Genomic DNA, 27,162 nt, shown 5'->3' with positions numbered 1-27,162 from the left:
GATTTCCCAGGATTTAAACACACACAAAAAAAAAACTACAGTTTTATTGTTTTTATTTTAAATTTGTGATACCACGTGCAGAAGAATTATATTTTAAAAAATCTTTTAAGAACTGATTGGCAGATGCAATTTGAGAAGGATGCATGAATATTGCGGAGTATAAATCTTGGCACGGTTCGACAGAAATGAGCGTATCTGCCGCTAGGTAGGCCGGGTGTTACCATGTAAAAAGGCGTGGTGTGATGATGAAAATGAACTTGTCAGAATTTGTTACTGTATAACACTGTTGCGGAGCACCCTGTTACTGCTGGCTTATCCCGTAACAGCTAAGGGACTCGATTCACGCAGGTTACTAGAGGGTTCAGGTAAGGTTTTACAGTATTTGTTATGCTGCGTTATTATTAATTAGAATTATTATTGATGATGTTTCCTAAGTAATAGACAACTACATTTGTTTCCCACCATGTTTTCAAACTATCAAAAACCTCATAAGTATTCTAACAGCCTATCTGCTCGTTGCAGGTAGAAACATGTAAGATCAAAGAAATGATCTTAGTGTGTACTGTCGCTGAATTAGAAACAGGACCATCAATAGATAAATAACTCCAATGATATTTAAATAACTTTTAATAGGCAAGGGCCGTGATGCAATGCCAAAGCAATTCCCTTGTAGGTTTATAGTTTGTTAAAAATGTCAACATAACCTTACCCGAACCCCAGGAAAATGGGAACCGTAACTTGAAAAAAACTCGATTTGACCATGATTTATAGCTATCATTAGTTTTTTAAGAGGTAAGATGTACTTCACATTTGTTGGGTAATACATACATACATCTGTTAAGAAAAAGTAATTGCAGTGTGTCGCCTGCACTTTTTTTGCTGTTGCAAGTTTTCAAGCCGAAAAAGACTCGGCGGCTGGTTGCAAATAGCTGGTGCTGAAGGAAACGTTATTCATATGGAGGCTGTAATGTCGTTTTGATATCTGTGTTCATTTATAACGCCAAACAGTATTTGGGGTCTAATCCATTCTCAGTGGAACACTACGCGGAACCTGCTCAGAATGCAGAAAAAAAAGGGGGACAGAATGCAAAGCAGAATCGCTGCACCCGAGGGAGTACTGTATACAGAAAATCAAATCTCACATCGCCCAGGGGTTTGCTTACCAGCTGTGTTAAGTAACTACTGATATTTGTTTAGTTTGCCGTTTGATGTGTTCAGACGTTGCGATTCCCAACAGACAACAAAGTTAAGGAGCAATCTGTTATTCGTGCCATTAGTATGACGATTAACAGTTAATGTGGGATTGAAACAAGGCAATACGTTGTGAAATATTGTGAAATATAATTGGGAAATGTGCTTACAAATTATGTAGATATTCCGGGATCCAATTCTGGTTCACAATAAAATACATTTAATATACGCAATCTTGTGACATTTCGTAAAACAGACAAAATGTGCATTTAGTGGCAATACCACTTGCCTTCTGGCATTCCTTAACGTTATATTGGCTTCTCTCAATAAATTAATAATTTTAAAAATACCAGCTAGCTTCACGTTTTTGTTTTGCTTCGTTTAACATAACTTCGGGTTAAAGATATAAAAGGTACTGCGTGGTTGTTGTTCAGATAGAGAAATGCCTTTGCTGGTGGGATCCACGACAGTCCCAGGTACGCGAGCCTGCGATAAAGCGCCAGCTTCCTTCTTAACCATATGTTAGATGACAATTGCAGTAAGTGACATGTGCAACCCTTGATTGAATGTCATTCTTATGATTTGTTTGAATGCAAAGGAGGTAATGGCGTTGTCTTCAGGCGCTTTTAAAGGATTTTTGTTCATCACAATTTTAGATTGTTTTTAAACCAAACTTTTCTTCAATTTAATACAACTAAGCCATGTAACATAGTACCGGTTCATAACAATACTGAAAGATGGTTTATGTCAACCGTACCTGCCATTTCATGAAGTAATCAGCATACCTGTGCCAGTACGGTAAGGTTATAACCTGTATCAGATCTGTGCCGGCAGCCTTTAGATTTCAGCACCGAATCTTGGAAGATCAAATTGACTAACTTGCCTCTAGGAGTCGCACGTTCTAATGCGGGCAGTGGCTTTCTAAGCGAGGCTTTCCCAGCATTGAAAATTGAATGGGAAACGGCTTGTTTCAACCACAGATCCAGAGGTTTCCCAATTAATCCTTTCGGCAGCTGGCCCGAGACTGGCAGTGGTCCCAAGGCGTCTGTGCTCCGCCATGCTGCATGTTTTCTCTATTTAGTTGGTAGCAACATTTTACACTTTATGATGTAAATATTCAGGAAGAATTGGCGACTTTTCTTCCTTTAACAGTGCGCGTGACCCACCCCAAACCAGGGAGAGAGGAATGGAATTGTCTGTAGTGTTAGAATACTTTTTCCAATAATTTCATTGGGGAACTTTGTGAGTTTGCTTGCGGGAGGGAATTGACTCTTCAAGTGAGGGGCCTCACTTGAAGAGTCATCTGCTGGCGAGTGCAAAATTATCGAAAAAATCTCCGTCTTCTCCAGTAAAAATATGAGGAAACCTGTTTGGACTGATGTTAATTTTCACACAGTCTTAGCACATAGTAGAGAAAGAATTGTCATTTATATCGTGCCTTTCATAGCCTCAGGACCTCCCAAATCACTTCAGGGCCAATAAATTCCTTTGAAGTGCGGTCACTGTTGTTATGTACAGCAGCCAATTTGCACACAGCAAAGTTCCAACAATAAGATGAATAGGCAATTAATCTGTTTTGGTTGAGAGATGAATTGACCAGGACATTAGGAAACCTCCACTGCTCTTCTTCAAATAGTGCCATGGGATATTTTTCCTCAGTTTAACATCTCATCCAAAAGACAGCATCTCCAACAATGCAGGACTCTTTCAATACTGAACTGAAAAACCTAGATTGCACACTTAACTCCTGGAGTGAGATTGTATCTCTTAAAGCAAGATGTGCATTAAATTGGAAAACAAAATTTGGTGCTATTTTTGGAACTTTCTGTGATAGATGTCTGCTGTAAGGGCTCCCAGGTTCAGTGATGCAGCGATGGAGATCCTGGTGTTGACTCGGAAACAGGTTCTTTTCTCCTTAAAAAGCAGCAACATGGTCAGGCCCTTGCTGCAGCAGGCCTGGATTGAGGTGGCTGAGAAGCTTCAACCCCAGGACACGGGAGCGGTTCAATACTTAACCTGAACAGCAAAGGTGAGAATGATGCCTTGCTGTCTCTTTTTCTTAGGATGAGACTTTGCCACAACACTTTCTTCCCCAAGATGCCAAACACTCCCCTTCCCCGCTCCACATTCAATCAGAAGGGGATACTGCACCAATTCTCCTAATTTTAACCACACACTCACCTGCTGCTGCCCTCAGAACTGGCACAAATAGCATTCTGCTTTCACCTGGTAACAACTGGAAAGCATTTCATTTTTCTGCTAACTGCCTTCACATTTCACATTGGAGCTACTTTCTTGCACATTACCACCTACCATCTTGCTCACAACTTGCTGCTTCTGCCTCTCAGCATGCACACTATATGAAGCTGCCTCACACATCTGCACAATCCGTTACAAGAATCGCACACTAACTCACTCCCACTCTTCCTGCAGAACAAGCTGGTTCATAACACAAGGGAGAGGACCAGAACTGGGGGAGGGCCATCTTCTGTAAAGTCCTCACTAAGATCAGAAGAGGAAGTCTTGGAGATAATTGGATGAGGCAGCAGGAGAAGCATCAGGGATGGGAAGACTGGAGACCACAGGATCTGCCTATTCCCTTATCTTTTCTCTTTCTTCAGTGCTGCCACTCATTTGCTACTGTAATGATCCCATTACTTGCTGACCCTTGCCCCTCTCCCCTTTTGTCAGGTCCATCCAATGACTTGGGTGCTGCCATACAAGAGATGGAGAGGGAACAACAGTTGCTAAGATGCACCATCACTCGCTCCATCTTTCCCAAGCACCAAAACAGAGATCAGCATCCCAAGTGGGGTGGAGAGTGAGGCAGTCTGCACAGGGTCAATCACTCAGCACTAGTGGGCAGGAGCTGGGAATAGTAGAAAGAACAGATCTGAAGATGGCTGGTCAAAGGGCTAGCTCGGGTCATATATTCTGCTGAAAAGGTCAGAGATACTGACTTCAGAGGCCCAGCCTTAAAAGAAAGATCCTCCATGTGCACCAGCAATTGCTTGAGGCATTGGACTGTCTGACTAAGAGCTGCTGTACTATGTCAGACAGTATAGAGAAGTCTGCTTCCAGTTTGTGCTGCATTCTTGTGCAAGGCATCAACACTCTGCAGTCTATCATGGAGTGTGTGGTCACCTCTGGATGCTGCAGCTGGTCCTTCAATCCAGGAGCCTGTAGCATCAGCACTAGCATCTTTGATCGAAGCTCAAACTGGTGTGATTCAGGCTCTGGGCTCCATTGTGCCATCGCTTTCAAAAGGCTGGCCGAATGCATTCATAGGGGCTTCAAGCATGTCATAGATCTCCTACAATATATTCTCCCATAGATCAGTGGCAGTAGCATGGAGGTGGCAGTGGAGCAATGGCAATTGATCTTTCTCATGATGATAGCACACTTCCTTCCTGCCATCCCCTCAACCAATGTCCTCCATGGTTCCAGAAAGCCAGCTGGGCCAGGCTGCCCTGGCAGCCTGCAGTCGGGCCTACTGATGCTCAAGCTCCTAATGGTCTCCAACCACGAGCATCTCAGAAGCTCTCGTCTGAGTATCAGGAGCTTTCCACTTTCCATGTTAAAGCCACTGGATGAGCACCTCGTAGTTGTAGCAGATTAAGATTGAAGTGACGTAAAGAAGACACTATGGGTTGGTACCTGGGTGCTTATTATTTCTTTTGTCATTTGTAAACACGGTTAAACTATAAAACGCTTTCATTTGATGTTATTGTCTACAGAGTGTAGTATTTGTATTCATGGCAAGGCCAAGTGGGATGTACATGGTTAGTGCGATGGAAGTTCTTTATTGGAGGGTAGATGGACTGGTTAAGATGATGTTCTGGGTGGGAAACGGGGTGCGTGATGGGATGTGTGGGAAAGAAATAATTTAGGAAAAGCGATGGTCAATGATTTGGTAGCTGCAGGCTGATGTTGCAGTACGCCTGCCGTTGCTGCATCCTGTGGTTCATCAGTTCCCTCCTCATCACGTGATGGATGGCCATCTTCATCTGTCACCAACATTATCTTTCCTTATTGCAGGGAAGAATTATGCCAGAGGCAGCACACCATTACTATCCTCAACACTCTCCCAGGGCTGTACTGTTGGAAACCCGCATGCCGGCCAAGGCAGTAGAATTGTTGTGGACTGCTCGATGACTGCTCTGGTTGAGACATGTTGTATCTAATCTGTGCCGGCATCCTTGGGTTTCACGGCAGGGTTATCAGCTAAGGGTATCCCATGTCTCCTAGCAGCCAGCGTGAGACGTGTTGCTCCTTGTCAAAGAGAGGGGCAATGCTGGACTGCTGCAGGATGTAGGCATCATGAGACCTGCCTGGAAAGTGGGCACACACCTGCATGAATCGCTGCTGGTGATCATAGACCGGCTGGACATTAAGGGAATGAAACCCTTTGCATTCGTGAAGGTGCCAGGCTTGTTGGTGAGAGCCCTGATGGCTACGTGTATGCAGCCGATGGTGGCCTGCATTTGTGGGAGTGCTGCAATGGCTGCAAACCCCACAGCCCTTTCCTGCTAGCTCCCGGGATCCATGGGGAAAACGATCAAATCATTAGCCCTGGCAAACAGCATGTTTGTGGTCTGCTTTAATGGAGGGATGCCCTGCAGCCTGACTGATGTGACATACATCTCCAGCTACAGTGTGAAATGACCCAAATGCATAGAAATTCAAACCTACCATGACCTTAATTGCCACAGGCAATTCATTTGTGATCGTGGGCTGCAGCACCTGATGGAACATGCTGCAGATTTCTGCAATGGCCTGCCATGAGAAGTACAATTTCTCCCTACACTGCACCTCACTGAGGTTCAAGTAGCTCAGTCTGGGCCTGTAGACCTTGTTGTGGGATTCCGCACTGCAGACCTAGGGATCCTGATACATGGAAGCCAAAAATGTCTAGAATAAAAATAGTTTTAAAAAAAGTGAGAAAGTAACAGGATGTTCTTGGGTTAAAATCTAATCCAGATTGAGGATTATGTAGCAAACTCTTCTTGCTGTTAAGAAGCTCAAATAAAAATAGATTTTAAATTGCAAACCGGTTCCCAATTGATCTACAGAAAGTAGTTTCAAACTTCACACTAATTGGTACTGATTCAGCAGTCTTCTTCAAAGAAGCCAAAAGGATAGATAGTGGCAAATGGAAATTTCACATTGGAATAGTGGAGAATGTACTTTTGAGATTAGAGTTAATGCACCTTATGAAGGATGTGAAGAAGGAGTTGTGCATTTCGTCTGACCTGTGGCATGCTTATCTTGAGAGTTACTGCTTTGTCATTGAGTTTAAAGTGATAAAACGTTCAATTGCCCAGTGCATTTCCCTCGATAAATACATGAATGAAAAGGGAAGGCACTTTACAATGTGAACATCCTTTCCCTTTTAAAGTAGAGTTCGGACATTTGGAAAAAAATATATTTTGCATCAAGAAAACATCATTTAAGATAATTAGAGGTGGAAAATGCTTTCATACCAATGCAAAATAAACAAATTAGGCTAATCCATGCAATTTTAAAATCTTATTCAACTTTCTTTAATACTTTTGAATAATTCAGATTCATAAAAAGAAACAACAGTGCATTCTTGTTGAACGTTTCAGAAATATTAGGATTCCTGAATAACTTTATTTAACAATTCAGTTTGACTGCTATTAATATGTTACAGATTTTCACTTTCTGTGTTTGACTATATATATTGAAAATTAATTATATTTCTGTGGAACATGAAATTAAATGAATATGTTACTGGGTATTATCATTTTGGTGCTTGTTTTTAAAAATAAAAATTTTAAAAGTGAGTTTAGACCAATAAAAAGGATTTTATACAAGAGAAATCAATTGTGCTATGTTACAGCATGGTAGAACTCAGCTTGGCACCTGTAGTTCTCACTTAGTGAATTTCTAACTTAATACATGGCATCAGGTGAATGCCACGTAGGGAGAGAAGAAAAATATGAGAAAGAATAATGTTAGGCTCCTCTGGTGCACCTCCTAGTGGCTGGGTACAGTTTAGGATCAACAAAGAGCTAGGAGTGGCTACCCTCTGGGCCTCTTGGCTTGAGATGGTATATGTCACAGAGAGAACAAGTAACAGGTAGGGAAAATTAATTAACTTTTATGCCAAGAAAATCACACTTTCATTAACAACTAGTTCTCTGTGTGAATGAGTGAATTTAGTAATTTGGTGTGAATCTGAGTTAGGCATATTCCCAGTACAATGGTGGATTCACTGTTAAGTAATTGTTTTCCAGTGATTTGGGGGCAGGGGTGGAGTCTCAAAACTTAATGCTTTGCATAAATTACCAACATTGTGTACCTCTATGTATATGTCACAAATATAGACATGATACAGTGATGCATGTTCAATACAATAATTGTAAATATGGAAGTTACTGGAATTCAGGTTGGATTAAGTTAATGGTACTGGGCTAGTAACCCAGAAGTTGTAAGAGCAAATCTCACTGTGGCAAATTGTAAAATTGAATTCAATAAATCTAGTAATTTGTGGGTTAGCACCAGAAAAATGACCACAAAAGCTACTGGATTATTATAAAAACTCAACTGGTTTACTAATGTCCTTCAGAGAAAGGAATCTACTAGCCCTACCTCATCTGGCCTACATATACATGAGTTGAAATCTCCTGGGCTTCATGCTGCTGAGGTCATGGGTGTTTGGCGTTCGCCTCAGCCCCACTCACCCGATTTCCGCTTGGGTTATGTGTTTGACTCTCAATGCCCTCGGGGCAACTAAGGATAGGAAATAAATACTGCCTGGTCAGTGTTGCCCACATCCCAAGAACAAATTAAAAATAATAAATTGTAATATACTCCACTTCTGGCAGGGAGAGATGACTACAGTGTTGAATATAGCATACACATTGTTGAAATGGGTCAGTAAGAAGCATTTAGCTTACTATCATAGTAGCCTGAAATCCAGGGGCTAGGAGACTTATTTTTGGCCTGCTACATGCTTGTTAACTGATGTAATCTTAACATTTCTTCACATCTCTTTGTTTCGTCAATGTGAAAGGTTATTAGGAACCATGGCAAACAGCTTCAGGGGCCTGTCTGTGCAAGTCACTGTTGTACAGATAAAGATGGTGTTATGTTGACATTTCTCTAATTTTCCTTCTAGCTTCTGTGGCCAAGAAAGTTTTTGACACAAGATTGCTTTCTGCAGCATAGCTTGGTCCATATAAGCTGTCAGCCAAGATATTTAAATGAAGTCGTACTGTCACATACAGGACTGAAAAAAAACTGTAATAGTGTTCTTCCTGGATACAAATATATGACTTTTAACTGCTAAAATAGGGAAATCCAGTGGCTAAGAGCTTCTGACATAGTAACTATACCTGAAGAGAATGTTAACAACGAGCCCCAGAAAGGCTTAAATAAACATACTACTAAACCGGCTCAAATTTGCAAAGGTGTTTTTTTTAAAGTTACATCTGTCAAAAGCAGCCAGAAGGCACAAAGACTGAACTGATGAAAAATATTTATATTGTACATTTTCTGCCCAGTATATGAGTTTTCTGTGACAAGAAAAATATACCACATTTATTATTAATTAAATCATTGCTTAAAAATACATAGCCTACAGAATCCTGTTATTCATGAATGCCTGCCCAATCTTAAGGATTATCATTATTATGGAATGAAGCAGTTCTGATTTGAGATTTTGTTCAGGGTGGGCATAAACTATGGAATCTTATAAACTGTTTGAAAATTATCTATAATTTGAGTCTATTCTGGGAAAAGCAATTACAGTTTTTAAAAGTGCTATGCTTTTTAAAATGTAGCATTTTAATTTGTCAATCTTTGAACTGAGTAATCTACTGGAGTACAGCAGGGAGACATGCAAAGGGTAGAACTGAGAATCATGTCAGCCTGTGTAAGGACAACTAGATTATTTTTTTTCAATAGGGCAAGTCAGACTAAAACTTAATTTTTATATCATTTACAAATGTTAACTAATCAAGTACTGACATTTCCTTTGAAGCTTCCAAAATTTTCACCAGTTATTTGACAATTTTTTGATGATTATGGTTATAGAGTTAGAAACATCTCCTAAGCCATGGCATATTTCCTCACTTGCAGAATTTGTTTACGGAAGAAAAAATTCTGTAAAATTTGTTATTTACTGCAGAAATACTTCTTAGCTTTTGCTGGGTATAATCCTAACATCACCTGTTCTATTTTTCTTTTAATCACAAAAAGTTACTAATCCTCATCCCTACAGAGGATTTATTTTCTTTATATTGTTGTTAGTTGGTACTTAATTTAATTTTTATTCATTTTCACTGTTGTAACAATAAATGGTCTTAGTGATTGAACACACCTCAAACTTGGTTCAGGATAGCAAGGCTTGACTGAGGATATTCTCATGAAATGTTGTGATATACATAATAACTATTAATCTTTACATTTATATAACATCTTATCACCTTGAAGCAATGAATTACTTTCTGGAGTGCAGTGACTGATTCAGTGTCACTTACCCTCTACAGTGTGTCACTAGCAATGAAGAGTTCCACTGATTGTACCTAGACAGATTCTGGAAAGCTGCAAAAATGACAAAAAAATAGGGCAATGGATCAATCAGCAGCAGAAACTGATGTTGAATAGCAATAATGAACTCTACTTGTATTATATTGAGTTAATAGCGCTACTGAAGTAGCTGACCTTGTCTCGTCCTTCAAATCAACCTGTGCAGTATCCTTATACCGTTCATTGGGTCATCCATTATCATGTAAATGTTATTAGGGCAGCAAAGTCAATAATTCTGTCAAGAAAGATTGACTTTAATGACACCCACTAACCTTTACTCTAAAAGAGTGGCAGGGTCTCCAGTTATAAACATTCAATTAATTTGATTGGTAATTACATCAGATTTACTGTGGCGGAAATAAATGACAAATATGGCTGGAAAAACTAGTAGAAAACTGAGAATCCCCAGGAATGTGCGTCCATAGTTGATACCATTGTCAACTGCACTAATTTACAAAGCTTACATCTACCCAATGATAGAGTGTTTTTGGATGATAACAGAAAAGCCTTCTCTTGCTCCTGAACTCAGTACAGTCTAAAGATGTGATGGCTACTGGAGGAAGATGATCTACTTCATTCCACCATCCACACTAAAGTCTTGGAGAGAATTGCATGTCAGGAAAACAAGAATTACAACAGCTGTACCTCGACATTCTGTATCAGTCTAAACAATCATCATGAGATTCCAGCAGTGACTCTTCACACATCACTATCCTTTCTCTGACTAGGTGATCACAACTGTACACACCAGTCCAGATGTGGTTTGACCATTGTTTTATACAACAACAATACAATCTCATTTGATTTATATTGTGATGTACACTTGCTGAACCAAAGTTGCTTAAACATGTACCATGCTGTAAGAAATCTCTGACTCGCCTTACTGGTTCACTGGTACAACTTCTTTAAGTTTTTCAGTGCCTCTAACAACCATAAAATCAGATTTGTGTGACACCTGTCATCATTTCAGTTGCTTGTGGCTAGACCCTGTTTCTGAACCATTTAACTTTTAAAAAACTGAGAAGGGCCAGGTAGAGAATCAGAAGTGACACAATTTTTATTAGTTACTAGTCTATTCCTGTGACGTTGCACACAGGGAGACAAGACCAGGTTTAGCCTTCAGGTGAAGTGGAGTTAGAGGCTGGGTGATAATTGGACTAGGGGTGTACTTATTTTGAAATATTTCCATTATAAATCCTTATGTCCACATTTATAATGGAATATGCCTATGTAAGTGCCTCCACTGGGAACAAGGTGTAATTACAGCGTGACAAGTTTACATTGGCAGTTTCTATTATAAATGTGGACATAGGAATTTATAATGTAAAACATTGACAGGAAGTGCACACAGATGTAAGATTTTAATATATTATAGATTTACAATATTTTTTTTGCAAATATTAACTTTGAAACTTACTTCAAAGGATGTTGGTAGCTGTTTTTTTCTGTTATTGATTCTGCGTGTTTCTTTGAGTCTCACTCTAGGCAACTCTAGGAGTATGTACTATGACTGACAAGTGTCCATGAGGGTTGAGGCCAAAATAATTGCATTCAGAATGGTTGGAGCCATCAAACTTCATCCCATCAGTTTGGGCTGCATACAAACTGGTCACAGTGGTGAAAAAATACTATATTGATCCACTTTGCCACCCAGTTCCAATGAAAAATTCCTTGGCATATGCTTTCTGGAGAGGAAAAAAAGCAACCTGTCGTTGATCAGAACAATCTCAGATTGATTTCACTGACATCAAAAATAAAGAGCAGATGGGCACTGAGGAGATCCTTTTGGCTTGTGTCATTCTAGTGCACCTGCTCCACTCTTTGGTTCACAAAATAGATGAATGCAGAGCTTCAGGGAGCAGGAGCTTGGTATAGTTTCTTAAATACCAAGGACTGATTTAGGGCAAATACAAACCTTTTATAGTTTTTACCCCTAGAGTTAGTTGGAGCAGATCACCATTGTTTAAGCTTTATCAACTGAGAAGGCAGGATTTCTATTCCCTGATCTACTGTGAAATTCAGGGCTTTGTTTGCATCAGTGCAAAAATTGCATTTGAAACTTTTACTCTTGCCAATCCATATGTTACAACCTCAAGTTGGTAGTTCATAAAAATTTGCATAAATGTGAAATATAAATATATTTTACAGTGCTTCTGATCGACATCATGGTTAATTGACGGGGGATTCACTTGTTGAGTAAGGCAAGTGTCATTTCCTCCCTTATTAGAAGATTGTTTCCTGCTGTAGCAGGATATACCATCTGGAGACCCACAGGAGAACTAATGAGACAGCGCTGGGGTGAAGGCAGTGTTGAGATTCAAGCCATAGCAAATCAGTTAGGAGATGGCTTTTGGTTTAGAGCCATTTCTCTTTTTTTGTTGGAATCTGATTTCAGATACATATCTCTTAAAATAAGACCCGTTAATGATCTGCTTTTGGCAACTGGATATCAGAATGACATAAATAGCTATTTGGCCAAGGAGAAACCTTCCAATCAATATTAGCTGTGCTAACTTGAGTATCTGAATTGAGTCTTACTTCAGTTATCAAATCCCACATTCATTTTGCAGCTTTTATAGGAAACAAGATTACATTGTTGGTTTGAAAGAAAATTCAAACATGCCATGCAGCAAAAAGTTTTTTCTGGGGAAAGATAAGCTATCCATGCTTGACAGAATTAACAATAACAGAACACACATGAATGTGACAAAATGACACATTTTTGCTAATGTATGATTATTTATTGGATTCCTTCTTGCTGGATATGGCACATACACGATCAAAGTTAGCTACCGCTGGCTGTTTCTGCAAGTTGCATAGATACATATCACAGTCTGGATAATTTTCATGCCTCGGGACAAACGCAGAATCATGCATACTTCAGGAAGGCATTGGTCTGTATGGCTTGATTGCTGCCATTGTTCTTGGATAGGGACCCTTATAATAGGTAATTGAAAGACTATTGAAAGATCAATTTTGTGAAATTCATTTGTTGCAAAGCTATTTCACCAGCTAAAACATAATGATAGTAAGAATTCTTTCGGATTTGATCTGTCGGATTGAGAATATGAATTTAGAAGAGATTGTAGGGGTAATTTTAACCTAACATGCCCGACAGGCACCTGACGGGCACCTGACGGGCTCGGATCAGTCACCTGTCTTACACCTCACCCGATTTCACTCTCTATTGAAGTCAATGAAAAGTAAAATCAGGCGGGTGTAAAACAGGTGACATATCCGATCCCGCTAGTTTCCCGCCGGGTGGGTTAGATTAAAATTACCTCCTATGTCAAATTATTAAAATTGTTTCTGAATTGGTAACAGCACATTCCAACCACCCAATTGCATTTTGATATCACTTACCAAGGAATACATTCATTATTTGAATCTTGCAAGAAGTGAGAGAATGTAACTAAATGAAGGAGCAGTTGTACTCGGCATTGGGAATGCCACATACCATAAAATCTAGTGTGTAGGTCATGTCTTCATGGGAGATTTTGACTTTCAAATCTGGCAACATGATTTATTTCTGGATTTTGTAAATTGCCTGGTGTGTACATCATTATGCAGTTAGTTGGCAGATTTCACAGTAGATTTAGAGTGCATTTAGACGGGTAAATTTTACAAATTCATGCCCCTAGCGCACAACTTCATGCACCAGCAGCACATATTGGAAGTTCGAGTACAGAGGTCAACAAGCCTTGCAGGAATTTCCATCTATTGAAATCAGTGGACAGAAAATCCTGTGGGGCATCTGTATCTCAGTGGCCAAACTCCCAATATGTGTTTATGGATCACAAACCTCTGTGCCTAACCACATATGTGTAACATGTACTCTGTACTACACAGAATGAATTGAGAGTAAATCATCATTTTTCAAGCCTTGTGACATTGTGATATCGTGACATCATGATGCTACAAGATTGCCCATGATAGGAATGAAAAATTTGGAACCCGCAGTACTGAAGACATAGTTTACATTATGGTCACAGTTCTGCAGTTTAACTGAGGTTTCACTTTTCAGTTCCAAATACCACAGGTCACAGTTCTGACTCCATGCTTATACTCCAAATTTAGTTTTGCAACAAAGCAGAAACCGCTTTGCTGCAGTGCTAAAGCTGGTGTGTAAATGTACCCTAAGTCTACCAATGTTTTTTTTCTGGATTCAGATTAACCTAAGATGTACCTTATTAGGGTTATCAGATTTGAGTTCATATGTTCTCCCTGCTTTAGTAAACCTATGATCATTATACAGCATTTAATATTTTGATAACACAGACATCCTAATACAGATAATTCCTTCAGATAACTCCTGAGAATTTGCAGTATTTACACTTCCATTATCATTCAATGACCAACATTCAACAGGACACAGTATTGACCAGTGATGCTCCCATTTAGGCTGTGATAACACTGAAGCTCTGCAATGAATTATCAATACATTTCAATAAGGATGTTCTATTATTAGAATTTTCTTAATTCTCGAAACTGACCATACTATTAAATAGAAGACATTGCAAGTGACATTTCAGTTTCTTATTTTCACAATTATGGATTTCAAAATACTTATTTGATTATTTCATTCCAAAATTGGTTCTCATTGAATGAAATTTGTCCTATCTGTCAGAGCTATAAACTTCTCATAATGGTGCTAAACCCATTAACTTAATATGATTAATTACCAAATCTTATATATGACTTTCCAAAGTCTCAGTGATCACCTACATCAATTCTGTTTTCTTATGGCCACGCATTAATTGTTTCATCTGTCTGTCCCTCTATCTACCGACCGACCGAGTGGCCTTTTGTAGCAAACTAATTGGTTTGTGAGAACTATAGGACCATTAAATCTGAGCTCTAATGGGTTACATTTTCTGATTTGTTGGTGCTAAACACCATCTTATTTCAACCTAAGTTCATAGTTATTAAATGCTATTTTTGTTGGATAGTGTATATTTAATGAGTGTCAGATTACTTATTATAGTTATTAAATGCTATATGTATGTGTGGATTTTTTGAACTGAAACTATAGCTTTCAGTGCTGTCACTTTGGCTCCATCCTTGCACTATCAATCATTAGAGAGTCACACACTAACGGCTGAAAATATTTTCTGTCAGGAGAAAAGCACTCAGCCGCCCTTTGTCTCCATCAGCCAGTGGTGAATGGATAGGGCCAGGAGTAGACCACCAGGAGCAGTGGCAGTGACCACAGCAGGATTTTGGGTGGCTGACAAAAGGGCTAAAGGAGCCAGGGATCATAGCAGGATTGAGCAGCTTTGGGCCTGCGTTGATCGTGTGGAATCTCAATCTTGGGTAACTCTAGTTCCATTGTGGTGATGGAATCCCAGGAGGTGCTGATGAGCACAGTATGGCTCTACAGCCAGAGCCTGCAGAAGCAGAGAACCAGAGTCATGGTTGGAAATTATTAAAGTAAATGGAGTTGAGTGTGAAATGGTGTTTGCAGGGCAGAGGGAAAGGCTCGTCTGTCTGTACACCCTGGGCCTGGAGAATTAATGCTCTGTGGCTTAGACTTGGATTTTTATTTTTGTTTTTTTAAGCTAAGGAAGCAGCATTGTTGTCAGTGGTTTCCACTCGTTCCTCTAATCACGTTCTCTCGTGCTTCTACACAGCAACCATAGCAGATGAGGAGCTGGGTGAAGGTTCACACACTCAAAACAGATTTACAGTGGGATAATCGTGCATCAAGCATGTGTTTGCCATCTATTTTAAGAAGATGATTTGTTAGATCGTAAGAGCACTATGGGAGGGATGAGTACCAAAATAAATAACAGGTCTCATTAATAATGGATAACAGTCTGTACTATAGTGTTAATAATTCTAATATATATTTTTATTTTGAGTTTGTGACTAGTGGAGACAGGATGGGATAGGATTTGGTCTATGCCAAAACTGGAGAGGAAATGGCCTCCAACAACAGCAGCAGTAGTGGCATAGGCTGTAGTTCTGGTTTTCCTATAGTCAGGCTACGCCTACACAGTCTGGTCTGATGTGAATTCAATCCTGCACTGTTTGCATAGGGGCTGAAGTAAGTAAATCTGTGACAAATGCACACTGGGCTCTGGGACTGAATTGCATGGGGGCAAAAAAGAAACGATTTGTACTCAATACCATATAAGATCAACTAGATGTAGAAACTAAACTTTGCTGTTGAATATGTCTATGACTTTTGAGGGAGGTGAGGGAACAACAGTGGCTAAATATATATTGCGGGTAAAATTCGACTTCGGCAGTAGCGCAAAACAGGCGATAGCGAATCGGCCGCCCATTTTACACCCTGCTCAATTTTCTTTTCCATTGAGTTCAATTAATTGTTTCATCCATCTATCTATCTGTCTGTCTATCTACCTATCATTCTATCCCATCTAGCGCTGGGGCAGCCCAATTTCACAAAAGAGTCTTACAACAAGTGTAGAACCCTTATTTAAATATTTTTAATACTTCCAGAGCATTCCCTGGATGTCCATTGGGAGCGGGGAGCCTGATCCAATATGGAGGGCAGGAATGAGCATGCACGCCGCCTGCCACATTGGACCCTTAGGTACCATTTTAAGCACCATTGAATTTAAAGGCCAGTATGTTTCTTTGATCAGCATGTAACTTTGAGGCTTAGCTTAAATGGTAGCATTCTTATATCTGGAGAAGATGGTTGCAGGTTTGAGCCCCACTCCAGGACATGAACATAATGGCCCTGAATTTCCTTGTACTGTTTGCCACTATGCCACTGTAACTTCATTGGAAGTTACAATGGCTCTGGACTGTGTTATTTTCATAACCAAGCATAACGTTTGCCATTTTCAACAACTCTACTGATGTACAAATGTGCATCAAATTACTATTTAAAAATTAAATACTGACTGCACAACAGCACGACTGACTGACAACTGTATAATTCCCACAGTCACAGGAACAATGAAAATAAAACATAAATTTCAGAATTTGTAACACAGTAGAGTCATCTCAAGTAAGTACAAAGAATAAAGAAACCTTTTTAAACATTTTAAAGTCTGATTTTGATGTCGTGAGAAATATGGCACAAACTACTATTTTACAGTACCATATTTTTTAGGACAGCATATGAGTCCACTTAAAAGACTTTGGGTTGGGTTATTAATTCCTTTTATGATCCTTGGAGATACTAAAATAATTAATAATGTCATCATAATTCTTTTAGAGCCCTTCTTTAAGGTATTTTATGGTTTTTCTAATCATTTTCTTCCTCTTTCATCAATTTGTTTCCTGGGAAACTCAAATAGTTTCCTACTACTGCAGTTTTAATTCACAGTATGAATAAATAGTCAACCGTATAAATGTTCATCCCCCTCCAATGGCAATTTTCTGAATCCTGACAATATCTGCTGTTATCCTTCTCAATTAGTGTTCCCATGTGGGTTGTTTCTTGCCGAGGTTATGATGGAGTTTTTCAACTCCTTTTCAAATATTACAGGAGACCGCTCACAAAATCTGCTGGGACACTCCTCAGGCTAAAGTGGACTCCTATGAATGCTTGAATTTCAGATATCAGTTTTCATTTAACCATAACTTGCGAGTAATCTTGAGTAAAATGAAGCAGCATAAATTCATAACTTTCATCCAGAACAAAATACAAGTTTGTATTCCAGTCATCATTGTGCCACAAAATACTTACCAATTCATGCAGGTTTTTTTTAAAAGGTTTTTGACTGTATAAACGTAACTAAAGAAAGAACTTGCATTTATATAGCACCTTTAATGTAATAAAATGTCCCAAGGTGCTTCATGGGTGCGTAATTAGACAAAGCTTGACACCGAGCCAAAGAAGGAGATATTAGGGCCGGTGACTAAAAGCTTCGTCAAAGAGGTAGGTTTGAAGAAGCATCTTAAAGGAAGAGATAAAGGTGGAGAGGGAGGGAATTCCAGAGCTTAGGGCCTAGACAGCTGAAGGCATGGCCGCCAATGGTGGGGCAAAGGAAATGGGGGATGCACAAGAGGCCAGAGTTGGAGAAATGCAGAGTTCTTGGAGGGTCGTAGGGCTGGAGGAGGTTACAGAGATAGGGAGGGGTGAAGTAATAGATTGATTTGAACATGAGGATGAAAATTTTTAAATCGAGGCGTTGGTGGACTGGGAACCAGTGTAGGTCAGCGCGCACAGGGGTGATGGGTGAGTGGGATGGTGAGGGTTAGAATACTTGCAGCGGAGTTTTGAATCAGCTCACGTTTATGTGGGTGGAAGATGGGAGGCCAGACAAGGGAACATTAGAATAGTTGAGTCTGGAGATAATAAAAGCATGGATGAGGGTTTCAACAGCAGATGGGCTGAGGCAGGGGCAGAGATAGGCGATGTTAGAGAGGTAGAAGTAGGCAGTCTTTGTGACGGAGTGGATATATGGACGGAAGCTCAGCTCAATTTGATAAAGCTTACAAGTGCTTGGTATAGAATTTAAAAAGATATGATAAAAACTGTCTCATTTTTTTGAGTAGTTAATTTCTAGTGCAATATATAATCCAGCAGTTTTCATCACTTATTCTCCAATGAAACATGCACCATAAATTTTAATGACAAGGAACAAAATTTGTGCACAAAAGCAGGAATTTCCATTATTCTTCCTGAGAATTCACAAGAATTTTGGGTGAGAAATTGTTAAAAGTGGAAATCATAAAAAGTGTTTTATTGTAATGAATTTTCCCGAAACAATTAAAAAAGCTCGTGTTATTCCCTGTGTTGTAATACCATTCTGTGTTTCAGAAATTATGCACTTCTCAAAATGTTTATGTAGATCGCAACAATCAGCCACCATGTTTGAATATTGAGATATGGTTGACTGAAACCTCTCCTCAGTTTTTGACTTGACAGTTAAGCTTGATGGAGGATGCCCTGACAACATGTTAATAGTGTTCTGAAGTTCGAATGGATTCTATTCCAGGAAGTACCATATAAATAATCCAGAAGAAACTGAATTGTTTATACAGTCAGATAAAAAGGCAGATAAAAGCACATTTAAAAAAAATAAAGCTGAATGTGATAATTTTCCAAGATGTGATGAAGTAGCAGTAATGGGTACACATGTACTGTATTACAAGAGATACTATAGCCTGGATAACAAGGCTTAATCGTGGCTTTCCATAGTCCAGTTTATCCTCAGTTTGGTAAGACAGTGTGAACACATGTCCATCATTGTTTAATTGGTACACAAATATTTAGGCCTAGAAATTTGATTGCGCTGCGGCTGTTTTACGAGCATAAAACAGGTGCATAAGGGCCCAATATGGCGGGCAGTGGCACGAGTTCATTCCTTGCTGGAAGTACGACACTCGCCATATTGGTAAAGACCCCTCCGTAGGCATCTAGGGCGCATGCATGAAGCAGGCGTTAGGCCCTTTATACATGAAAATAGGGGGCATCATGCCTGCTTGAGGCCCCCTTTTCAAAATTCAATTGCACATGACCAAAACATGCGCCGTGCATGCTGCACTTAGTTTATTCAGGCACTTGGCAGCCAAATGAGGCCGTCACTGGAAAGGTAAGTTTGAACTCTTTTACTGCCTTCTCTCACCACCCCCCACCCTCCGCACTCTCCTAACGAGCTCGACTGGCGTTTGAATCAGCCGACCTTGCTGCTCCCAGAACCGGCGAGCTGCTTCTGGGGCCGACACATTTCCCGGGTCGGACTCGAAAGAGACTCGGGTTTCAAAATTGTGGCGGCCTCTTCCCCGCGGAATGGCCGGTTGGTCAGCGTGCTCTGCAGGTGGGCCACCCAAGAGCCAAAATCTGTTCCATTTTGTCTGTGGTCTATGGTAAGGTACTGCTTATGGTAGGATGGTTATTTTGGTGATAATCAGCCTGTTGAAATAATTACTGCAACCCATATTTTCTTCAGTGAGTTAATATAAATTGCATGCATTCACGCAAATTAACTAAAACACCAATTGAACCAAATATAAGGGCTCCACCTAACTGAAATAAGTTAACCTGCAATTTTTCACAACATATTTGTGCAATACTGACATGCCAAATGGGCACATTTAATACCTTCCTACCTATTTGACAAATGGTTAGCCACAAATCTGCCATATATATTCTGCTAAATTAAACCATTATGATAATTTGGATTCATTATTATTTGCTATGATGTAATCTCAAAAACATTTTAGGATTTATACGGAATCACTGGTTTTTGGAATCTAACCACAATAATTACATAATATAGCTGAACTAAAGGGACAGTAACAAATATGATATAAATGGAAATTATGCTCTTTACTGCCAGGTTAACTGTTACAGTATGTAATTAAAATGAGTTGATCATTACTATTCAGTTTCAGCAGCTATGAATCATTAGTTTAAAACTGACCTTGACTTTACATTTTTAGCTGCGTATTTAGATGTATAGATATATGAGAGCAGTGTAGATATAAATACATAACTCAAAATAACTCAATTAGTAATGTGCAAAACCTAATCCCATACAATTCTCTTGTTTTTATTTTTTTTAAATTCACTTTCGGGATGTGGGTGTCGCTGGCAAGGTCGCCATTTATTGTCCATTGCTAGTAGCCCTGAGAAGGTGTTGCTGGGTCTTCTTCCTGAACTGCTTCAGTCCGTATGGTGAAGGTGCTCCCACAATGCTGTTGGGTAGGGAGTTCCAGAATTTTGACTTCATTGTTACTGTGCTCCTAGTGACATGGACACCTGCCACCTGTATGCTGATTAGATGACCCTCTGACCCGCGTATTCCAGCAGGATCAGCAGCAGAGGTTACCAGCGGGCGCAATCTCAGTGTAATTACTGGGATTGTATCCCAAAGGATTTTCAGCCTCACTGGATGAACCAGCCTCCAAAGATGTTCTGACTTTCTGCGAGGCCGAGGGTATGGGAACTCCCAACTTAGGGGGCCCCCGTCCTCTCTGCATCACTGGCACGGAAATGGGTGGGTGAAGATTATACACCTTATAAGGCCCCATGGAAACTCCCAGTGCAGGCCAGGTCCTGGCTTGGTTCACAGCCTGTTTTCTAGTCATTCTGTGGCATCCCTTCATAGTTACATTGGGAGTGTACCAGAAGAACCATAGATATTTTGATTTCACAGGAACTTAGATGCAGTGAACAATAGTGAAATCCTTCAACCAGACCCACAAGAGTTATCTGCATTATGCACAATCTAACCTAGATTCAGGAGACCTCCTTTGTCTAATATTCCCTGTTTCAGTGCTGCTCTTGTGAATTAAAATTAGTATGGGACTGCAATTCTGCAGAACAATTTTTCTGCTGCATTTTCCTGTTGAACCTGTTTATCAGTATCAAAGATTGACTGATGTTCTCTTGGTGCTTTTGGTCATCCTGGATGGTGCCCCCTGCATTCTTGGCATGCTTAATGGTGATTGTTGACTTCACTCCAAAATTATATGAATGACCAAAAACTTAAGCATTTGAATTGGATTCACAATGCTAATGATATTTTCATGCCTCTATGCTTCATCTCCAAAAAAAACTGCTGAAAATTTGGGGCCTGAAAATACACAGAGGTTCCTCTGGTCTCCTGCTATAATTCCAGTGGGAGATCAATGGAACCCCCTCCCTCAAAATATAATGGAAATCCAGTTGTGCTGAGTCTCTGCCATTTCCTGTTTTCAACTTGTTTTGTAATGGGTGGAACCTTTGTCTGCCTCTTACAAGGTAAATGTTGGAGGGAGAAGGGTGGAATCAGGGGTAGGGACTCCCTCTGCTAGGAGTTCCCACTAGCCTGGCTTACTCATGACCCAGCATATCTCTGAAGCCCGGTTCACCGAGTGAGTTGAGGCATATCAAGTGAACGTGGGCCATGCCAGTGGGGTCCACGCCATGGAAGCAACTTGGACCCACCAAAGAATAGGCTGATTTTTAAAAAATAAATTAGATTGTCCACCTTATACAGATGTGTATGGCTGGGGGCTGATGGGAGAATTGTCTGAGAAAACCCCTCCTCTCCCAATGGTGGGCAAGAACCAGAATTTCTACAAACGTGCCCGTGTGACCCATGAAAGTTTAAGTGCCCTCTTACTGACCCCACAAACTCTATCAGGATTAGTGCTGGAGGGCACCAATGGGAACAATCCTGGTGTGACTGCCAGGATTGTGTCCTGGAGAATTTTGGGGGCCTTGGATTATATTATTGGCCTGGTTGTTATGTGACTTCTGTGACTATTTTTGCATCTTTCCTGCTAGTGCTGTTTAAAAATGAACCCTGCTTCAAAATCAATTACGTCAGTAGAATATCATTATCGTTAAACTGCTTGATTGCAGCTCAGTTTTAAGTTTGGCTGAAACTTTTGCTGATGAGATCACCAATAAACCAACAAAAAATGTTGGATAGTGACAGTTATACCTTCAGTAAATAAAGAATGTCAGATATGGCAGTTTTTTTTAAACATTAAAATGGAGCATCTACAAGTCACAAGTACTGGAATCACAACTGAGTTTTGATTGTCCTGTTGCCTGAATGACAGAATACCAGCACTTAACTATCATTGCTGAGGGCGTGAGCTTCCTTGTTTAAACCACCTTATTTTTAAAATACGCAGTTTATTTTCTCCTCAGTACCGAAGGGACCCGCTTACCCTCAAAGCATGCACCTTTGAAGAGGGCAGGCAGTTGTCCCATTCCGAGATCTACCTCAGTTAGACTCTGAATCAGCCACTGGGATCTGTGTGAGACCAGCATGCAGTCACATACCCCATGATCCTTCCATTATCCCTCAGGAGAAATACTTTATTCTACTTTACACCTTAACTGAAATCAGAAACTGTGAGGAGAACCACATCGTACCACTTATTGTTCTAAGAGGTCAACGCACTAAAACATTAAGATATCAGAGGACTGGAGATCGATGAATGAGTTTCACTGGCTCTTTACTGGGCCATTATAAGGAGAGGAAAGAAACTAGCAGGAACAATCCTTTGTTAAATGCATCTCCTGCCAATCAGTCATTGAAGATGAAGAATGGGAAGAAATCTGCATCCCAGACTGTCACACTCAGAATGACGTGAGAAATTTAGCTGTAGGTAATGGGTGGAGATCTGAAGAGTAGCAGTTAAAACGTAACTAAAAATAAATTTATTCACAAAAGAACCTGTCCTGTTGTCGATTGCCAAGTGTTATTTCACAAGTGAATTTTTTTTGATCTTTGCATATGCCAAATGCTTACCCTGTGTGCAGTGACATTACCAATGATGATCAGAGCCTAAACATTTCAATTTTAGCAAATTCAGTATTAATGAATGATGAAGACAACAATTGTAAAATATGAGGCTGGAAGATCAGAACATTTTGATTATAAATTATTAAAAATACAAAGCCACAGCTGAGAGACACATCTGAGCATTTTTTATTCCCCTGTGGCAACCTTTCAAATCTCTTGCCATGTTCCGAGGAAAATCATTAGAGGGTATAAAAGTTTATTAAGAAGAGAAATGACAGCCCTTCTAAAAATAGACTGAGTTAAATTAATATTGCCTGTTGAACCTTATGATCTATGCTAGTGCCTATTGAACCTTTGATTCTGTAATCATGATTGTGGTATTGAAGAAGTGTAATTTTTCAAGTCTCAATGCTCTCAGAATATGCAAAGTGTCATAACATGAGGCTGCCACTTCCTTCAGCAGTGAAAAATAATAAGCAGCAGCATTCTGTATTAATCTAACTACAGCAGAAAAGGGTGCATAGATCTACATTCACAGTCTACTAACTGATCTCCTGTGACATTGCTCATGTTGAGTTGGAAAGTATGCTCTTTTACAAGAGCATTATACCATGTAATGTACAGTGTATTATATAATTCTAACAAATCACCTATCACATTACTCACAGAAAAAAAGTGAAAGAAAATGTCTTTTTCTGTAACTGTCTTTGTGTTTTCTGTTCCACTCTGTGAACTTTCTGTCTCTCTCTCTCTCTCGTTCCATCTCTGTACTCTCCATACACTGTCCTCTTATTGTCGTCTCCATTGGAATGATTCCATGACTCTGTGCTCTCAGCAGGGAGCAGTACTTGGAGGAAGGATATCTCAGGAAACTGCAGGCACATAGCCCATGATTTCCTGAGGTATGCTCATTTTAAGTAGGACCCCCAACAGATTTCAGAATCACATCTTATGTTCATGTGCAAATTTATTTCCCTCTTCTACTTTCCTCTAAGTCGCTCCTTCCCTCTGTCTGCTCTCCTGTATTTCTTCCACTATCTTCTAATTCCTCTCACACATGTTCCTTTATAAATGGCGCAATTTTTAAACATTACCTTTGGCAAAGCCCAGGGCATGTGGTAAGATGGCAATCAACATCTGGGAGACAACATAAGCTGCAGAGGTCAGGGTGGTTTGCTGCACGACTGCCGCCCTGAGTTAACATCGGAGTTTATGAGTCTCTCTATGTCTCACAGGTGTCAGTAATTAGAATGTTCATACTTCCTGTTAACAAAACACAGGTGAATAATTAGAGGCTTTCTACAAAAAACAAAACAGCGCAGATTCTGGAAATCTGAAATAAAAACAGAAAAGACTGGAAACAATCACAGGTCCGGCAGGTGGAGAAGGGAAGAAAAGGTAACATTTCAGGTCTTATGACCATTCATCATAATGTTAGAGACGAACAGCTTATAAGGAGGAACAGAGCAAGGGAAGAGGGGGTCAGGGGAAAAAAATGATCGGGTACACAAGAAAAAGAATGATCTAGAAAGTGATTAGCTGGCGAACCGAAGATGATCAAATGACAGAAGTGATAATATCATAAGACAAAAGGAGGCATGATGAGAGAAATTAGAGAAATAAAATATATATATATATATATATATATATGAGACCCAGAGGATATGTGAATGTGGTAAAGCAGAATAGCAGAGGGGAAGTGAAGCATGGAAAAACCAGGAAAGCAGAGTAGGCTCCAGTGACCCAGGAGTGTGATGGAAGAAAAAGGCAGATGCAGACCACCCCGCCGACCGTGTACCGATTTCAGATCCTCATCACAGGCACCAACCGGCAATCTCCCCCACCCTTCCTATATTACCGGCACCTGCTGTCAGAGAGAAAAAGGGAGCTGTGGTTAAGGTCTGAAGTTGTTAACATCAATGTTAAGGCCAGAGGGTTGTAAAATGCTGAGTAGAAGAGGAGGTGCTGTTCCTCCAGCTTGCATTGAGCTTCAGTGTAGAAGGCCAAGGACAGCAATGCAAAATGCAACATCTGCACTTTCACCTCCTCCCACACCACCATCCAGGACCCCAAGCACTCCTTCCGGGTGAGACAACGATTTACTTGTACTTCTTGTACTTCTTCCAACATAATATACTGTATTCGCTGCTCACAATGAGGCCTCCTCTACATCTGGGAGACCAAACACAGATTGGGTGATCATTTTACTGTCCACAAGTGCAACTCTGATTTCCTGGTCACTTGCCACTTTAATTTTTGTCCCACTCCCACTTTGAGCTCTCCATCCTTGGTCTTCTGTATTGTTCCAATGAAGCTCAACGCAGGTTCATGCCTGTAATTTCTTCATTGTGATAACATTCTAGTCTTGATTGGGTCTGCAGAGGGAGACCCCTGAGCCTCAGCACCTTTTTCTAGGTTGCTACAGAGCAGCTTTGGCAGTAAGGTGGGAACAACGAATCAATGCAAAGACTTAAAAAAAAGATTGGAAATGATGTCGATAAATGGACTGTCCAGTAGAGTATTGTTCCAGACAGGCCAGGAAGGTCTGACTTTTGATTCCCAGGCTATGCTGAGTTACCTGCTTAACTAGCAATAGAGGCCCAGATGCCACTTAGCTGGAAAGGGGAAAAAAACAGCCAGGGTTCTTGTTCCTGATTACTATAGAATCTTAGAATCATTGAATCATAGAATGGTTAAAGCACAGAAGGAGGCCATTCGGCCCATCAAGCACATGCCGGCTCTTTGTAAGAGCGATCCAGTTAGTCCCATTCCCTCACTCTTTCCCCGTAGCCCTGCAAATTTTTTCCTTTTAATTATTTATCCAATTCCATTTTGAAACCAACGGTTGAATCTGCTTCCACCACTGTTTCGGGCAGCGCATTCCAGATCATAACTACTTGCTGCGTAAAAATGTTTTTCCTCATGTCGCCTCTGGTTCTTTTGCCAATCTTAAACCTGGGTTGTCTGGTTCTCGACCCTCCCGCCAATGGGAACAGTTTCTCTTTATTTACTTTATCTAAGCCCTTCATGAATTTGAACACTTCTATCAAATCTCCTCTTAACCTTCTCTGCTCTATGAAGAATAACCCCAGCTTTTCCAGTCTATGCACGTAACTGAAGTCCTTCGTCCCTGGAACCATTCTAATAAATCTTTTCTGCACCCTCTCTAAGGCCTTCACATCCTTCCTAAAGTTTGGTGCCCAGAATTGGACACAATAATCTAGTTGTGGCCAAACCAGTGTTTTATAAAGGTTCAACATAACTTCCTTGCTTTTGTACTCTATGCCTCTATTTATAAAGCTCAGGATCCCATATGCTTTTTTAACCGCCTTGAAAGATTTGTGCACATATACTCTCAGGTCTCTCTGTTCCTGCACTCCCTTTAGAATTGTACCATTTAGTTTATATTGCCTCTCCTCATTCTTCCTGCCAAAATGTATCACTTCGCACTTCTCTGCGTTAAATTTCATCTGCCATGTGTCCACCCATTCCACCAGCCTGCCTATGTCCTGTTGAAGTCTATTACTATCCTCCTCACTGTTTACTACACTTCCAAGTTTGTGTCATCTGCAAATCTTGAAATTGTGCCCTGTACACCCAAGTCCAAGTCATTAATATATATTTAAAAAAAGCAGTGGTCCTAGTAGAGGCGGGTACAATTTTGTCTTTTAAAAAGCATTTGGACAGTTACATGGGTAAGATGGGTATAGAGGGATATGGGCCAAGTGCAGGCAATTGGGACTAGCTTAGTGGTATAAACTGGGCGACATGGACATGTTGGGCCGAAGGGCCTGTTTCCATGTTGTAAACTTCTATGATTCTATGATTCTATGATTCTAGTATCAATCCCTGGGGAACACCACTGTATACCTTCCTCCAGTCTGAAAAACACCCGTTCACCACTACTTTCTGCTTCCTGTCACTTAGCCAATTTTGTATCCATGCTGCCATTGCCCTTTTTATTCCATGGGCTTCAATTTTGCTGACAAGCCTATTATGTGGCACTTTATCAATTGCCTTTTGAAAGTCCATATACACAACATCAATCTTCTCTGTTATCTCATCAATAAACTCAATCAAGTTAGTTAAACATGATTTGCCTTTCACAAATCCGTGCTGACTTTCCTTTATTAATCCACACTTGTTCAAGTGACTATTAATTTTGTCCCGAATTATCGTTTCTAAAAGCTTCCCCACCACCGAGGTTAAACTGACTGGCCTGTAGTTGCTGGGTTTATGCTTA

At 40.2% G+C, this 27,162-nt stretch overlaps 1 protein-coding gene across 7 annotated transcripts in view; it reads left to right on the top strand.

Moving 5' to 3' along the window:
• The first annotated feature begins 257 nt into the window (after positions 1 to 257).
• Positions 258 to 27,162, top strand: part of sgcg (sarcoglycan, gamma) — a 600,494-nt gene continuing 573,589 nt past the window's right edge. For all 7 annotated transcript variants that reach the window (XM_067986061.1, XM_067986062.1, XM_067986057.1 and 4 more), the window contains exon 1: positions 258 to 365. The gene's annotated coding sequence lies outside the window, so the exon portion shown is untranslated. The remainder of the gene's footprint in view (positions 366 to 27,162) is intronic.

The sequence above is a fragment of the Heptranchias perlo genome, chromosome 6 (genome assembly GCF_035084215.1).
Source record: "Heptranchias perlo isolate sHepPer1 chromosome 6, sHepPer1.hap1, whole genome shotgun sequence".
Classification (NCBI taxonomy): Eukaryota; Metazoa; Chordata; class Chondrichthyes; order Hexanchiformes; family Hexanchidae; genus Heptranchias; species Heptranchias perlo.
This window is presented reverse-complemented; position numbering and strand designations above follow the sequence as displayed.